Source organism: Bos indicus, chromosome 28, assembly GCF_029378745.1.
Source record: "Bos indicus isolate NIAB-ARS_2022 breed Sahiwal x Tharparkar chromosome 28, NIAB-ARS_B.indTharparkar_mat_pri_1.0, whole genome shotgun sequence".
Lineage (NCBI taxonomy): Eukaryota > Metazoa > Chordata > Mammalia > Artiodactyla > Bovidae > Bos > Bos indicus.
Genome location: NC_091787.1, coordinates 3,578,537 through 3,593,226, shown reverse-complemented (window position 1 = coordinate 3,593,226; position 14,690 = coordinate 3,578,537).

Sequence of the window (14,690 nt, the reverse complement as noted above, 5' to 3'; positions counted from 1 at the left end):
ATCGCAGCATGCCAGGCCTCCCTGTCCATCACCAACTCCCAGAGTTCACTCAGACTCATGCCCATTGAGTCAGTGATGCCATCCAGCCATCTCATCCTCTGTCATCCCCTTCTCCTCCTGCCCCCAATCCCTCCCAGCATCAGAGTCTTTTCCAATGAGTCAACTCTTTGCATGAGGTGACCAAAGTACTGGAGTTTCAGCTTTAGCATCATTCCTTCCAAAGAAATCCCAGGGCTGATCCCCTTCAGAATGGACTGGTTGGATCTCCTTGCAGTCCAAGGGTCTCTCAAGAGTCTTCTCCAACACCACAGTTCAAAAGCATTAATTCTTTGGCGTTCAGCCTTCTTCACAGCCCAACTCTCACATCCATACATGACCACAGGAAAAACCATAGCCTTGACTAGACGGACCTTTGTTGGCAAAGTAATGACATTACCTACCCCAAAAAGGATATGATATTTTTAATGTGGCTTAGAAATACTAAATGTCAGATGTTTGTATGATTTGAGTGTTTTCCAAAATGAATTTGGATGATTTTACTGGGGACAACTTGTTTTGTACCAGAAGGATGGCTACACACTCATGAAAGACATGAATTGGTGAGGACTGGTAATGTGTACATCTGCAGTGTAGATGATGCCTTCCAGAACTGGGGGCCTTGGTTTGTGTAGTGAAGCCCTTTCCTAGCAACAAAAGGCCAGGAACTGAGACCAAGGGACCCACCAGGAGAACCATGAGGACTGCTCATAACCGTGGTCATGACGTGACAACAGTCCGGGCCCTGCCAAGTGCTCTTCATTCCAGTGGTTCATTGGACACCAAATGTGTTCCGCTTGTGTGTACTGACCCATGAGCAGACACAGAAATAAACAAGGGTGCTGAGATGCCCCAGAGAGAACAAAAAGCCAGTGGGAATGGTTGGGTTTCAGATAAGACAACTCAGTGCCTTTTAAAAAAGTCAGTAGCTAGAGATTCCTGAACTATAAACTGACACAACAAGATAACATATCATGGATGGCAGCAGTCAGTTTATGCAGAGGATCTCTTTACTTCTGACCATTTCTTTGCAACCATCCATGCAGGGAGTCAGAGAAGGCAATGGTGCCCCACTCCAGTACTCTTGCCTGGAAAATCCCATGGACAGAGGAGGCTGGTAGGCTGCCATCTATGGGGTTTCACAGAGTCGGACATGACTGAAGTGACTTAGCAGAAGCAGAAGCAGATGCAGGGAATATTGCAACATATCTCAAGGCCAAATTTCTATCCAGAAACTTAGATTCATATTTCAACTCTAAATACATGTCCCCAGAATTACCAACAACTCCCCTAGTCAACATTTTCCAAAGAAATTCTGCACCCCTCTGGATCACCTTTTCTTCTCACATTCACGTTGAGCTGATATCTGGACCCATAGGTTTCTGTTCCCTTCACCATGCACCTATGTCCTAGATGTCACTTTTCAACTGCTCAGAAAAATGTTTTTCATAGATGCACCCAAGTAGGCTGGCAAATAGCAATGGTATAGAATGGGCTTCTCATGATAGAGTATCTTATCACCACAGCAAGGATATGGGCTGAAGCTAAGCCAGATGGCCCTAGGACCTCCAAAGCCCCTTATAATGTCAATTAGCTCAGCCTGAAACTGGGTGAATCTCCCTAAGTGAAGGACTCCACTAGAGCTGGAACACTCCTGAGGGGTAGAATAAAACTCTTCCTTTAAACAGGTCAGCCCAGCCATGTGACTCAGCACCTTCTCCAGGATGGCCATGGAGAGGAGGTTCCCACATAGGCTGAAGGCCCTGAGCTCAGAGCAGAGGCTCACGGCAGGCAGGATGGCCTCCAATTGGGAGTGCATGACCCCACACTGTTCTAAGTGCAGTTTCTGGAGGGTGGCTGCAACTTTCTTCAGTAGAACTTGGAGGATCCCAGGACTAAATTCAGTCAGGGTGATGACACTCAGATTCAGGCATTGTGGCTGCATGATGTTCAGACACTGAAACAGAAGGATCAAGTCTGATTCTGTCAGCTGGCAGTGAGTTACTTCGAGGTTGTGCAATGGGATCTTCAAGCACCTGGAACTTGTGGAGAAACAACAGATTGGGTTTGGTCATTTAGGAGCCACATGGAATGAAACCAGAGTCTCAGAATTGAGGCAGCATTCTGATTTACCACCTGTTCTTTTCCATCACAATCCTGACATCACCTGTTCCTTTGCTCTCTTTCCTCCTCACTTTCCTCCAGCTCCATTTCCCCTTCCATCCTTGCTGGTTCTTTATTTCTTATATCTTTAAGCATCACAGGGAGGAGGCTGGGACTTACTCTTTCAGTCTCCCTTGCATCTTGTGCACTCCTACACTTCCAAAGGCATTTCCTAAAGTGAGCTCACCAATGACCAAGACCATTCTTCATTGTCATCATCAGAAGCCTCTTGTCCATCCCATGGCCATCCACCCTTGCTGACCTCAGAAGTATCTTCTGAGATGTCTAGGATGCTAACCTGCTACCTAGATATGACTCACCTGGGCAGGGGGGCGGGCAGCAGCTTTCTGGGAAAGCAGAACATCAAGCCCATTCAGCACTGCTTGTAAGGTTCCCTGGTGAGGTATCTTCATCAGGTCACCCAGAGGCAGGCAAACAGAGGGCCAGGTATGCACCATGGCCTTCAGGGTCTCCCTTTGTTGCCCATAAAAAGCCTTCTTGAACAGTGGTGGAAACTGCTCAGTGGGTAGATTGTCCAAAGCAGAAGTGACCAAGGCCTCATCCCTCAGCAGTCTGGTTCCCATCAGGTTCATGTTTCTGTGTGGGTTCCAGACACTCATCCTGACTTTGCTCCAAAAGGTGCCCTATGGAATCTTCCAGGGAACAAAGCATCTATATCAGGCCAAGCATGAGCACACCTTCCTCTGTCCCCCTGCCATTCAGAGTGACCAACTAATGCCCAAAGCATAACTGCCCTGGAACTGGTGGAAGAGCCTCACGGTTGCCCAGCTCCACTCTAGTCTCAAGTGGGTACTGAGTCATAATTATTTCCCTACTGGCCCCAGAACCAGCATCTCTCAAGTACCAAGGAGGAGGAAAGGCAACCACTAGCCCATTTGTTTCCCTTCATTGCTTTCTTGATTTCTTAGTGAGAACTGGGTACTGTAATCCTGAAAGTTACCCCAGTTTTGAATGAGAAACATTTTCAGACCATCACTTGGTGCTCTAAAACCATGGGTATAGGAGGATTATGTAGACCCACACAGGTTCCCCACTCAGTTATTACTGCAACCCTGGATGGTACAGATTAAGGGGACAGCCCTACAGTGAATATCATATGAGCATGCTAAATACTTTATACACAAAGAAATAAAGTTCTAAACAGTTCTATGTTTTTCATTTTGGTTCAGATGTTTTAAAATGAGATAAACTAAAGCACAAAACAAAAATTTGAGATTAAAACAAAATTACACTTAGGTGGGAAACAAAAAACCTTGAATTTGTTCATCTGAAAAGATAGAATAAAATCTCTCTCTTCCATCCCCACCTGATTGCCGCCATTCAAGATGTGTGACTGTAAGTAACATGAGGGTGTCTGTAGCTGAAATCTGTAACTCACCAGCCTTGAGTGGTTGGCCAGGAGCTCAGACTTCTGACTTGGAGTACACAGCTGGTAACTCCAGAGTTAGAAGATTCTGCATTCCTCCTTTGGTCCTGAGGCTTTTATATACCTTACTAACAACATCTTTCCTCTTTCCAAACATCCAATCGGAAGGCCATACTTGATTGGATTCCAAAATATGCCTCAGGCTGCTGTTTGACACTGATTGGATCAGTGTCAATCTCCAAATAAAATTTTGAGACAGATATTCATTGGAGAAAGAAAAGAATAAAAAAGATAGAATCAAGTACATATTCATTCATTGTCTCCACAACTTGGGTTTTCTTTTACTAATATCTACTTCTGCTTCATTGACTAAGTGAAAGTCTTTGACTGTGTGGATCACAACAAACTGGAAAATTCTTAACAAGATTTGAATGCCAGACCACCTTACCTGCCTCTTGAGAGGCCTGTATGCAGATCAAGAAACAAGAGTTATAACCAGACATGGAACAATGAACTGGTTCAAAATTGGGAAAGGAGTACAAAAAGGCTGTATATTGTCATCCTTATATGCAGAGTGCATCAAGCGAAATGCTGGGCTGGATGAATCACAGGTTGGAATCAAGATTGCTGGAAGAACTATCAACAACCTCAGATATGCAGATGATATCACTCTAATGGCAGAAAAAAAAAAAGAGAAACTAAAGAGCCTCTTGATGAAGGTGAAAGAGGAGAGTGAAAAAGCTGGCTTAAAACTCTAAAAATCCAAAAATTCAAATGACTAAGATCATGGCAAACAGTCTTATAACTTCATGATAAATAGATGGGGAAAAAGTGGAAACAGTGACAGATTTTATTTTCTTGGCCTCCAAAATCACTGTGTATGGTGAGGAGTACGGCCAAGAAATTAAAAGATGCTTATTCCTTGGAAGAAAAGCTATGACAAACCTAGACAGCATATTAAAAAACAGAGACATCACTGCCTACCAAGGTCCATCTAGTCAAACTATGGTTTTTCCAGTAGTCATGTACAAATGTGAGAGTCGGCCCATAAAGAAGGCTGAGCACCAAAGAATTGACGGTTTGGAATTACGGTGCTGGAGAAGACTCTTGAGAGTCTCTGGGATAGCAAGGAGATCAAACCAGTCAATCCTAAAGGAATTGACTTTAGGATTTAAACCCTGAATATTCACTGGAAGGACTGACGCTGAAGCTCTAATTCTTTGGCCACCTGATGTGAAGAGCTGACTCACTGGAAAAGACCCAGATGCTGGGAAAGATTGAAGGCAAAAGGAGAAAGGGACGGCAGAGGATGAGATGATTAGATAGCATCACTGACTCAGTGGACAAGAATTTGTGCACACTCCAAGAGATACTAAAGGACAGAGGAGGCTGGCATGCTGCAGTCCGTGGAATCACAAAGAGTTGGACACAACTTAGTGACTGAACAACAACATAGCCCTGGGTGTGAGACATGGAAGGGGACACCCATTACTGACAGTAAACACACACACACACACACATAATAACTTGGAAACAAATCTTGAAAGGGTCATGATTGTGAGATCATTGACCATATCAAAATTATTAAATGTCCAAGATTTAAAATAGCTTTGTGAAGGAAGTTGTACTTTCCCCAAATAAACAAAATAAACATGTTCCTATATTAAACTGCTACTTTTATGTTGGAAAGAGTATTAGACCATGAGCTTATTCAAGGAACAGGTCGAATGATTTTGGGGATATGGTTGGTTTTCCAGCCTTAAGTCAAGCCTTCTCTGAAGGAGGTCTGGTCAAAATCATGAGAAGAGAGGGCTGTCTTATTTGGACCCTCAAGTGGACAGGGACTAGATATCTTCAAGATTCACAAGTTGTTTAACTGTAAGTTCATTTCAATAGCAGACCTGGTAAATATTTGAGGTCAAAACCCTACCATGTGTTTTTAAAATAATTTACCATATTAATAAAAGTATGTATTTGCCTGGAAAAAAATCACAATAAGAAACGGTGGAGACTGGGTAGCATAGAGCTGGCCATTCTTTAAAAAAAAAATCCTGTGAATGACCCAAGCAGTGTAAAATATTGTTTCCCTGCCGCCCGCCCCCCCCCACCCCCGCCATGGGAAGAATGGAGATTAAAAGATACCCTACTGTAAAACTCCATTCACAGTACAATAGGAACAAATGAGGATTCGCAAAACAGTAGAGGGAGGATGGTGGCTGGAAAATTACTAAAAGGTAAATGATGTCCTCTGCTCTTAAATATAGAAGAAAAAGTCCTCGACTCTATAACTGAAATTGATGCTGAACCCAAATCTGTTCTGCTCGCTGCATAATAGCTAATAAATTGAGAGAACAGTGAGTTTATTTGGAAAGCCAGTAGACCAACAGTATGATGAATTAATGTTTCAAAGAACTAACTTCCCTAAGTTCAGGTTTCATGTATAATAAGTGAGGTCAGTGTAAAATTATGGTTCTGGCCAGACTCCAGAGAGGATGTGTTTACTTCTTCCTTCCTACAGTCATTCACCTTTGGCTGCCCAGGTGGCTCAGTGGTAAAGAATCTGCCTGCCAGTGCAGGAGACGCAGGAGCTGCAGGTTCAATCCTTGGGTGAGGAAGATCCCCTGGAGGAGGGAATGGCAACCCACTGAGTATTCTTGCTGGGAAAAATCCTATGGACAGGGGAGCCTCGTGTGCTACAGTCTCTGGGGTTGCTAAGAGTTGGACAAGACTGAGCATTCACTTACTGACTCACTTTCTTTGTTAGTTTTAAAGTTGAAAATATTTTTCTATTATTTTTGTTTACCCTGTTTAAACAAAATCTAATGTTAATTGGTACTTATATCCTTTTCCAAGAGACAGAAAAGACCCCATGTACTTCTTTCTGACTTCTAGGTTTTTATTGTTATGTTCTCAAATTGCATATATACAAATATATATATATATATATATACACACACTCACATACATTATATAAATAAGTGTAATAAAATGTATAAATATATATTTTAAAATTTTTATCTCATTTGGCCATTGTCTTGTACATTTTTATTTATTTAGAACTGCCTACATATTTAGTAATTTTTGTATTTTTAATTTGTTACTACTTCTCCATCCTGTTATCCAGGACTTTTCCCCTTATTTTTTCTATTTATTTATTTAGTTGGCTGTGCCTCAGGACTTGCGCGATCTTAGTTCCCAGACCAGGGATTGAACCCAAACTCATGGCAATAAAAGCACTGGTTCCTAACCACTGGACCTCTGGGAACTCCCTTTTCTTTTTAATAAGTATCCTTTATTATTATTCTTTAATTTGATATGTTCATGAAAAATCTCAGATTTTGTATTCTCTAAGTGTTTTACTTTTCTCATTTTTCCAGAAGATCGTCTTTGCCTTGTACACAATTGTTACATGTGTCATTATACTCTTCCAGCACACTGAAGCTCTTTCAATTGTGACCTAGTTGAGAAATTGGGTATCAATTTAATGTTTTCTTCTTTGGTGCAATCTTTTTTCTTTGTTTCCTCTTTGTATCTCCTCCTGGTAACTATCAGGTTATTTCTTTGTCTTCTTTTTTGTGATTTTGTTAAAATCAGTGTAGCTGTGAATTTTTTTGTGTGTGTTATGTTCACAGTCTAAAGAGCTTACTGAGTTTATGGACTGTTTATTCATCAGTTTTAAAGCTCTCAGTCGTTTCAACCCCAATATCGCTTCTGCCCATTTCTCTCTTTAAACTACTGTGATTCTAATTAAAAGCATTTTTAAATTTTTTATTGTATTTTGATGGTCTTTCTCTCTAGGTGTGTATGTATCTCATTTCCTCAAAATTTTGCTTCTTCAGACTTTATTCTGAATTCTTTTCTGGTATTTACTCAGTTCACTAATTTTTTCATTATTCGTTTCTAAGCTGAGTACTTTCAAACACATCCATCCATGTTATTTACTTTTCATTTAAAACTTTTATTTTTCCAAAATTGCTTTGTTCTTTTTAAAGATATGTTTGACTTCTCTGCTAGAATATTTAAACGTGTATTTTATCTCCTTGAATCTAGTAAGTTTAATTATATAAAGCCAATGTCTGGAACTCAACTAAGCTGGGAGAGAGAGCTGAGCTGCCAGGCATCAGAGTAACCAATAAAAAGCCAAAAATGAATGAGTTAAGCTTTTAATCAAAGTTTGCTGCTGTCTGTTCAGTCTGCAATCAGCCCACAAAAAACAAATGTCCATGCCTTAGTTTTCAGTTTCAGAGCCTGTCGGTGATTGCCTGATGTGTCTGTTTTCCAGGGTACATGCAGTGTGTGCTTGTTTTCCCTCCCACCGAGGACTCCCCTATCCATGGAAAATACAAAGAAAGAATTGCCCAAGAACAATGAAAGTGCAGCCAAGAAACAGAAAATGATGACACTGTAAGTCCACTTGGACGTGGTCAGGAGACACCTGAGCATAGCTAGGACAACACTGCCACCGTGTGAGAGACCAGTGCAAGGAGCGCTCACGAGTTCAAAGGAGGAGGCGGCGGGAGGAGGAGAGGGACAGGCTGAAGATATCTCAGGGTGATAATGTGGGTGAAAACGTTCCTCTTCAGAAGGACCCCTCGAGGTAGTTCCCACAGGACCTTGAGAGCATAAGGGGTTATGTATTGGAGGCTGATCTTAGTTCAGGTCAGTTCATTTCAATCACTCAGTCATGTCAGATTCTTTGCGACCCCATGAGCTGCAGCACACCAGGCCTTCCTGTCCATCACCAACTCCCAGAGTTCATCCAAACTCGTGTCCATTGAGTCAGTGATGCCATCCAACCATCTCATCCTCTGTTGTCCCCTTCTCCTCCTCCCCTCAATCTTTCCCAGCATCAGGGTCTTTTCCAGTGAGCCAACTCTTCGCATGAGGTGGCCAAAGTATTGGAGTTTCAGCTTCAACATCAGTCCTTCCAATGAACATTCAGAACTGATTTCTTTTAGGATGGACTGGTTGGATCTCCTTGCAGTCCAAGGGACTCTCAAGAGTCTTCTCCAAAACCACAGTTCAAAAGCATCAATTCTTTGGCGCTCAGCTTTCTTTATAGTCCAACTCTCACATCCATACATGACTACTGGAAAAACCATAGCCTTGACTAGACGGGCCTTTGCTGACAAAGTAATGTCTCAGCTTTTTAGTATGCTGGCTAGGTTTGTCATAACTTTTCTTCCAAGAAGTAAGCGTCCTTTAATTTCATGACCACAGTCACCATCTGCAGTGATTTTGGAGCCCCTCAAAAATAAAGTCTGCCACTTTTTCCACTGTTTCTCCATCTGTTTGCCATGAAGTGATGGGACCGGATGCCATGATCTTAGTTTTCTGAATGTTGAGCTTTAAGTCAGCTTTTTCACTCTCCTCTTTCACTTTCATCAAGAGGCTCTTTAGTTCTCTTCACTTTTTGCCATAAGGGTGGTGTCATTTGCATATCTGAGGTTATTGATATTTCTCTTGGCAATCTTGATTCCAGCTTGTGCTTCATCCAGCCCAGAGTTTCTCATAATATACTCTGCATATAAGTTAAATAAGCAAGGTGAAAATATACAGCCTTGACATACTCCTTTTCCTATTTGGAACCAGTCTGTTGTTCCATGTCCAGTTCTAACTGTTGCTTCCTGACCTGCTAATTATTAGAGAAGTGCAAATCAAAACTACAATGAGGTATCACCTCATATCAGCTAGAATGGCTATCATCAAAAAATCCACAAACAAAAAATGCTGCAGAGGTTACAGAGGGAAGGGAACCCTCCTACACTGTTGGTGGAAATAGAAATTGACACGGCCACTATGGAAAACAGTATTGAGGTTCCTTGAAAAACTAAGGTAAAGCTACCACATGACCCTGCAATTCCATTCCTGTATATATATCCAGAGGAAAAGAAAACATGATCCAAAAAGATACATGCACTCTGGTGTTCATTGCAGCACTGTTTACAACAGTCAAGACATGGAAGTAACCATTGACAAAGGAATTGGAAAAGAAGATGTGGTATGTATATACAATGGAATATTATTCATCCATTATAAGAATGAAATAATGTAATTTGCAACAACATTTTTGGACCTAGAGTATCGTCCTGAGTGAAGTTAACTCAGAGAAGAAGAAATATCTTATGACATCCCTTATACGTAGAATCTAAAAAGAAATGATATGAATGAACTTAAAAAAAAAACAAAACAGAAAAGACTCACAGATTGAGAGAATGAACTTATGGTTGCCAGGGGAAAGGATGGGGGAAGGGATAGTTGGGATGTTTTGGATGGACATGTACACACTACTATATTTAAAATGGATAACCAACAAGGACCTTCTGCATAGCACATGGGATTCTGATCAATGTTATGTGGCAGCCTGGATAGGAGGGGAGTTTGGGGGAGAATGGATACATGTGTGTGTATGGCAGAATCCTTTTGATGTTCACCTGAAATTATTGCTTGCTCCTTGAAAGAAGGAGCTATGACCAAACTATACAGCATATTAAAAACCAGAGACATTACTTTGCCAACAAAGCTTTGTCTAGTCAAAGCTATGGTTTTTCCAGTAGTCATGTGTGGATGTGAGAGTTGGACCATAAAGAAAGCTAAGAACTGAAGAATTGATACTTCTGAACTGTGGTGTTGGAGAAGACTCTCTAGAGCCCCTTGGACTGCAAGGACACCCAACCAGTCCATCCTAAAGGAAATCATTCCTGAATTGGACTGATGCTGAAGCTGAGGCTCCAATACTTTGCCCATCCAATACTTAGCCCATCTGATGAGAAGCAATGATTAGTTGGATGAAAGACCCTGATGCTGAGAAAGATTGAAGGCAGGAGGAGAAGGGGACAACAAGGGATGAGATGGTTGGATGGCATTACCAACTCGATGGACATGAGTCTGAGCAAGCTCCAGGAGATGTCCAGATGTCCTGGTGATGGACAGGGAAGCTTGGCGTGCTGCATTCCATGGGGTCGCAAAGGGTCGGACACAACTGAGCGACTGAACTGAACTGAAACTATTGCAGCGTTGTTAATTGGCCATACCCCAATACAAAATAAAAAGTTGTTTTTTTTTTTTTTAAGAAAAACATCTACCCTTTTCTATCATTAGGAAAATAAAGTCATTGAGACAAATTTATTAGGCAGAACCACCAGTGGTAAAGAAGTAAATGTTTGCAAATTCTAAATACTTGAAATTTCAGCAAGAAAAGAGGACACATCTGCTAACCTGCTTCACAATATTTACCTGAGAACCTGCCACTTCTTTCTCTTCTTCCTCCATTTCTAGGTTTCTTTCTCAGGCCATATTGTGCAGCTAAATTACACCTGTACCTCTTTGAAGGCATCAGCACAGACCCTTCACCTGCTACCCTCTCCCTCAGAGGTAGAAGGCCCATGAAGTGCAGAAAAGGTCATTCCCTTCTTTTCTTTACCACCTGAGAGATTCAGGGAAAAAATGAGTTCCTACTTAAAAAAGAACTTATTTTATCCTGCCTTGTTTTCACATACCCTGCTTTCCCATAGTCAGTCACTAATTTTGCTACAGCAATTGGGAATGTGAATTGCAAGGATCTAACCCTCTCACACAGGTTCTCTTTCTTGCCTTTCCTTAAACCAAAGATTGGACTCAACTGTCACACCAGAGATATATCTGAGAGCCATTTTGCCTAACTGTGGCTTAACCCTGGAATTTCCTGGAGCACATAGTTTAAAAGTTATTTTTAATCTACGTTAATCATATTGTTCACCTGAAACAATGTTTGCAAAACTTGAATCAAGTATTATCGTAGGTCAACTACAACGTGTAGGTCAATTATACTTCATTTTTTAGAAAAGCGTGTGCTTGGACAGAATCTGTGAAGGTGGTCACAGGGGATAGTGGTTATTAAAACTCACTAGATCATCTTTATTGTAAGCTTAGAGTGATAAGCATGTATGTAAATCTTGCCTCTCAAATTTTAATATTCATACAAAGCTTTCAGGAAGCATGAAAGATATTGCAGTTTGCAGGTTTGGAGTGGGGTCCATGAATTGGCGTCTTCTATCAAGTTTCTTCCTTGTGATGCTGCTGCTCCCCAGACCTGTTTTCAGTAGCACGACCCTAGAGAAGCCAGGCACGCTACATTTCAGCCCTTTCCACCAACCAGCTTATTGCAACACGCTACTATTGGTTCTACTAAAGACCACCATGACCATCTTGAAGGATCACATATTTTACTGGCACTTTAAAGTTTACAGAAGTTTAATAAAGGCTGTAACATGTTGGTAAATCTCTACTTGGAAAACAACATGTATATAGTCATTAACACAACGATTGTTGAGCATCTGCTATGTGCTTACAAGTAGGTTATGTTGCACTGGAAACCTCACAGCTATTATTTGAGTGAGTACTCATAATAGTCCCAAACCTGGGAGTTGGGCACTAGAAATCTCATAACAATAATGAGGATGTAGATCCTGGGACTCACCTTTCTGTCTCTTCTGTTTCCCTCTCATTGATTTTTGTTAAATGCTTGATGGAATAGAAGCTAACTGTAGATGACTGGAGTAATAGAGAAGGGGAGGGTATGTTAGAAGTTCAGAGAGTTTTTATTTCTATCTATACTTTTACTTTTTTTTTGCTAATATGATAAAGTTTTAACTTTATAAGTAAAAGACAATTAGTTTTTCTAATTAGTTATATTTTCTATACTCTCATCAGCAACACAGGGTAGTTTTAATTCCTCCCCAGTCTCACTAAAATTTGATGCTAGCAATTAAGGTTTTTTTTAATTTAAATATTTATTAGAAACTTGAGGTATCATCTCACTATTTATTTCCTTGTGTTCAGCATAAACAGATAAGGATAATGTGATATAAATGAATATATATTATTCAGCTTTAAAACCAGGACATCTTTCCATCTGGAACAGCATGAATGAACCTGAAGGACATTATGCCAAGTGAAATAAGCCAACATAGAAAGAAGATACTCTATTATCTTAATTATATGTGGAATATACTAAAGTCCAACACAAATCAGAGTCTTGACTGTCTATAACTTGCAGTGAGCATAATGGGAGATGTTGGTCACATTGTATAAAATTTGGTTGTACAAGATAAATGAATTCTGGAGATCTAAGTACAGTCTGGTGAAACAGGGGACATCATTGGCTTGTTCCTGATATTACTGGGATAGGTGCTAATTTTTCATGAGATGCCTTTTTTAAAATTTTATTTTATTATTTAACTTTACAATATTGTATTGGTTTTGTCATATATCAACATGATTTTGAGCTAACTGATTTTGAGCATTTTCTACATGTAGAACTTAAGTGTTTCATATACATTCCTTCTTTCAATTCTCAGATCTAACTACGGTCTACCGAACTCGATCAAGAAGAAAATTTGCATTATTTGGTGTTGGCCCATGATAGTGAAGGACAGGGGAGCCTGGAGTGCTGCAGTCCGTGGGGTCACAAAGAGCTGGACATGACTTAGTGACTGAACATGGCAGAAATAAAATTTTGAAACTCATCATACAATACATCATCAATTAAACCCAAATTATCACCCCCAAAAATGAAGATTAAAATTACCCCACTAAATATTTGAGAACTTACAAGTATTTTTCTTTGTCAGCATCATCTATTTTTGAATAAGTAACGAGTTATGAATAAATATAATGCTGAACTGTACATATAAAGACTGATTTTCTTGATCAGTATATGTATCCACTGGCTATATTTTAATGCTTAAAATGATGCAGGGCTTGATAATTATATCTATTTCCCTACAAATAAACAAAATATTCATACCCAAAGTTCTTTAGAATGCATATTAAGAGATAGAATTTTTGTCTAAAAATTGGGAAAGTCTTCAGGTGACTTCTAAATTGTACATTGACTTTAGAAATAAATGGGGTGAGATTTAAAGAAAATGAGTCAAAAGGAAGAAAATGTGTCTTATCATTGTAACTTTTAATGGAACATCTATAGTAATTTGTAATTGTGTACTTTTAAAAAAATTCTTGGATAAGGAGTAGGGGCAATACTTTTTCTTAGTTTAAAGAATTTCACAATATATTTCATGAAAAGCAGTGTCAGTTGCAAACCTGGTTTTCTGCCATAAATGGAGAGTTATTTCTATGAATTTAACTTATTTATTTTTCTAAAGCATACTGCATATCTTCCAAAGAATCACAGACAATTATGGCTGATGATTATATAGGACATATGTACATTTCAGAAACTTTATATAAATGCTAGAATATCTATAGTAGTAACATTTATCCATACTGTATAATCTGAGAAGACTTATCACTCCTTTAACAATGCTTCCCACGTAATTCTATATGCCAAACAATACTGGATATATACTCCTCTCTGAGATGCCTCAGGAGTCTTCTAAAGCATCTCCAAATTAGCTGGAGGTCAAAAGAATGTTAATTAATATTTGGTGTTTGGGAAGTTTGTCAAAAAGTTTATAAACACTTGGTCAAACAACATCACAGGTCACTTTGAGACCTATTTCTTAGGCAAAGTGAGAAGAGATCTCAAAGCAAATATAGATCACTTCAAGGCAAGGAAGTTCATATAATCTGTTATCAAAAGCAGCATTCTAAGTAAACTTGTTCTCTTAACAAAGAGGAATCCAATCTAGCCTTGTGTCAGTCTACTTTTAATAACAAAATCCATTTACCCAAATTTAATTTAATCTCATCCAGACTCTGCATAAAACTCCTTTTTTACTCAATATATGTATCCTACTTTCCTACTGTAGCTTTTTAAAAATTATTTTTGTAGCTTTAATTAGTTTTAATTATTTATTAGACTCCTCAGCTCTTATATACCTTAATTTTTGGTGAAAAGCAAGAGGCAAGTAATTGTGAACTGTTTGCCATACAAGTGCTTTCTGATTGAAAACTTATGCTTTAGTTAAAAATTTTCCACTTCTAAGAAAGCAAAGGTAGTAAACTTAGATCTGCCCAGCAGTCAATGTTTTACCCTGTTTGAAATGAACCAGGTAGTCAATGAGTTCTTACCATTTAACTTAGTTCAATTTCAAGTTACCAAAATCTGGAGAGACTATTTTAGACAGGCAAAGTTTCATTATATCAAGTTATTTTTGCTTGC